Genomic DNA, 3,732 nt, shown 5'->3' with positions numbered 1-3,732 from the left:
CGCCGCCCGACGGACAAAAAAAGAAGAGATTAGCCTACCCAATTGATTTATTCCGGTTGAACCCACTCGGTCACTAGGTCGGGCTGACCGGATCCTCTCTGTGTCGACAATATCTCCATAGATAGGGTTCCTTGGTAGGCATATATGTTACAGTTATTAAAAATCACAGCAATAGCTAACCTGTCTGACTCAAATTTCCCTCACGCTCGGAAGACCACCTCCCCTAAACCGTACACACCAAGCTCTCGCTTTAATCCTGCAAACAGTGCCGCCTCCTCTGCAGCTGAGCTGACGACGAGCCTCTTGCTGTCTGCTGCTGGCTATCTTGGATGTAAAGATTGTCGGTCCACAGTGTGCTTTGTCCCCACATTAACCGCCCTGACGAACTCTCAATAGCAGTCGGTCTGTCCACCCGGTTGAGGCGGGGTCCCGGCTCCCCATAATTGTTGGCCACTTTACACCGGAGGCATTTTGCAGAACCTCAGGCTTCGGCAAAATATCCAAAATACCCACTCGAGCAGAGAGCGGGTCCGATTGCGCCACCTCCTTTCCTCCCTGGAATGCGCGCCACACGTTGCTGACGTCAACAGCAACCTGTTACAAATAAACATCGATTGGTTGAGGATGATAACGCCATTGTTATTTAGCATTATGTGTGACGTAGGTGAGTATTTCCTTCGCTTTGAGTCTACATAGTTTCATAAAGCTTTTCAACGATATAATATTACATCAAGAACGTTCTCTCCTAGTCCTCACAGACATGGCCCCAGAGTAAATTAGAGCAGATGTTTTGACAGATGAATAGGGGAACACGCTGGTGGTCTAGATCTGACCCCATTATTTCACAGCGGGTGTTCATGTATAAACAACGCACAACCCACGTGACTGTCCTAATCTCTAATGTTAGGAATTTCCTAGAGGAATTCCCAATGATAAACATTTCTGTTATAATAAATTCATAACATAACACATAAAAGGTCAGTTTGCTGTTTAACCCCATCTTACTAGGCCTATATACATTATCAAACCAGAAACCAATCTACTCAGATACTATTTTATATTTTATAAACAGGCCTAATTAGTTACCACTCTCTGTGTCAGTCCATATTTCAATATGGTCCACATGTCATTATACTAATTACCAGGAGCTTTCATATAGTAGACTATTACAATTTATAAACTGGGTGGTTTTGAAAATACTGGATGAAAAAAAGGAATAGATCCAAAGCTGAGGCTTGAATGCAAAATACAGATGTTTATTGAACCATCGTGGTGCCCAACGAATATATCATTGTGCAAGAAAGTGCATAAATAAAAGGTGAAAACAAAACACAAATGTTTCGGCCTCAGGCTATCATCAGTGTAAATGATCTCTGATCAATCATGCATTTAGAAAATATAAATTAGAGCTTTCGAAAGTATCTTGTTACAAAATACATTGGAGTGTAGTTCAGCCCAGTGTAATACAACATACACAATACTCAGAAGTAATTAAAATATGTTTTTTAAATACATGTAACAGAAATACTGTATCTCTGTATGCCACCAGGTCTGTGGACATGATAGAGATTGGCCACAGATTTAATGGCAAGAATACAGTTCTGCACTTTGCTAAAAGTTGTCCAGAATCAAGTGAATAATTGTCTGATTATCTGACAACACGAATGTAAAAATTGCAGTGTTCAGGGACAGTTAATGTTAAGTGTGCATGAATGCTTTGGGAATTTGAACTTGCAAGCTTCCGGGCAGAAGTGCATTAATGTTTCAGCAGTGCCACCAGGTACATCTTTATTACCAATAGCCTATATCCACACACTCTCAAAATTATTGTACTGTTAGGGTACAGTGTTGTTCCCTGGGGTACAAAATGTCAAAGGTACACATAAGGTACCTTCAGAAGTACACATAGGAACTCACGTGGTACTGGTTGGTTCCTTTTAGGGTACATATGCAGATAATCTAGTATAATGTAAAAAGAAATTACCCAATATTTTGAATATAAGGTAAAATCATTACTGCACTTTGAAATGTAGGTGGGGCAATGTACCGGTGGGGCTCATTATCATATTAGAGGGCATGGTGTATTTGTGCCAACCGTAAGTGGAAGTGTTGTGCCAGTTTTAGTGGTTGATTGTTATGTTGAGCATCTTACTTAAAAGATTACTGTATCTCACAGTAAATTAATAGAAAATGTTGAGAATTTTGTGTTACTGAATTGGAAACCAGCTGTCAGTAAGTTATTGTAAAAGTCACAGTAACTTAATAGCCAATAACTGCTAGTAACTCACTGGCAGCTTAACTGGCAACCTTATTGTGTATAAGTTATTGTAAAATGAACAGTAACATACTTGCAACTAGCTGCCAGTAGCTCACTTCAATTAACTTTTCTGACTACAAGAAAGCTTATAACATTAGGCGACAACTATTAAGCATTCTTTGTAATGAGCACACTTGGGACCCCGCCTCAACCTCTAGGTTGGCAGTAAACTGAACTTCCTGCCACGCCATCAGGTCAGTTAGCGTGACAGAGATCAGCCACTGTAAGTTACTGTGAATTTCACAATAACTACTTCCAGCAAACTGACAGTAACTTATTCAAAAATAAACATGACTTCCCGGTGACCACCGGCAATTTCTCTTACTGGAAAATGCACAGTAACGTCTTAACAGTGCAGCTCTTGATTGTCACAAGTTTTCAGAAAGATTGTAGAACTGGGAGTGGACAAATGCAGTGCACAACTTTTATCAACATAATGATAAAACATCTTAAACACTTCCACTAACACAAATACAACATCTTTTAGACCATACCCCCCAATATGCTAATGAGCCACCTCCAGCACATTAACCCACCTAAATTTCAAAGTGCAGTGAAAGTAAGGTAAACAACAACAAGTTATTTGACAACAATAACACATTGATTCTACTCTAAAAATACTGTATTTCTTCTGCAACTCAGTACCCGGTAACTTACTTTCAAATTACAGGTCGTTTTTAACAGTGTGTACCATAAGCACATCTGAAGTATCCTATAAATATAACCAGGGTTGGGGAGTAACGGATTACAACATTTTTGTAACTGTAATCCGTTACATTACCAGCAAAAATATTGTAATCAGATTACAGATACTTTTGAAAATCTAAATTATTATTTCGAGGATTACTTTTAAATTCAGAAACGATGTTTGACACTTGTCTATTTTCTCAATGACATTCAAAAAAGGTGCAAATGTAAGTTTGTTCCACCTGAGCGAGTCTGAGCACAAGTCAGAGACCACTATGAAGACACACCAAATGTGTTTGATGGATCGCGGGAAAAGAGCAGGAATAGGCTTTTGTGGGCTACAGTCCAAGCTATGTCTTCCAATGGTGCGACTGCTGTCGGCATCCAAAGATGATCCAACTTGAATAAACGCTTGGAGGTAAGGATGACAGCAGTGGTGTAGTCTTCAGTGATACGGATATCACTTATTATTTTTTATCTACATAGCACATTGATGTGAATCACACTGCTGCTCTCTCATTTAGCTATTTGCACCTTACGGATTGTGGTTGTTGTGGATGTTAGTTCTCAAATCTAAATGTGTATTTGAACCCAATATTGGTTGAATTCAAAAAGTTGCCTAACAATCATTGTTTTTGAAACCAGTGGACAGCCAATGAAAAATGCGTTCTTGCAACAGCTGCATAGTGCGGATCCAAGCCTATGGAATAAAAGTGCGGCTTTTATTG

Source organism: Salvelinus namaycush, chromosome 1 (genome assembly GCF_016432855.1).
Source record: "Salvelinus namaycush isolate Seneca chromosome 1, SaNama_1.0, whole genome shotgun sequence".
NCBI classification, from domain to species: Eukaryota; Metazoa; Chordata; class Actinopteri; order Salmoniformes; family Salmonidae; genus Salvelinus; species Salvelinus namaycush.
This window is presented reverse-complemented; position numbering follows the sequence as displayed.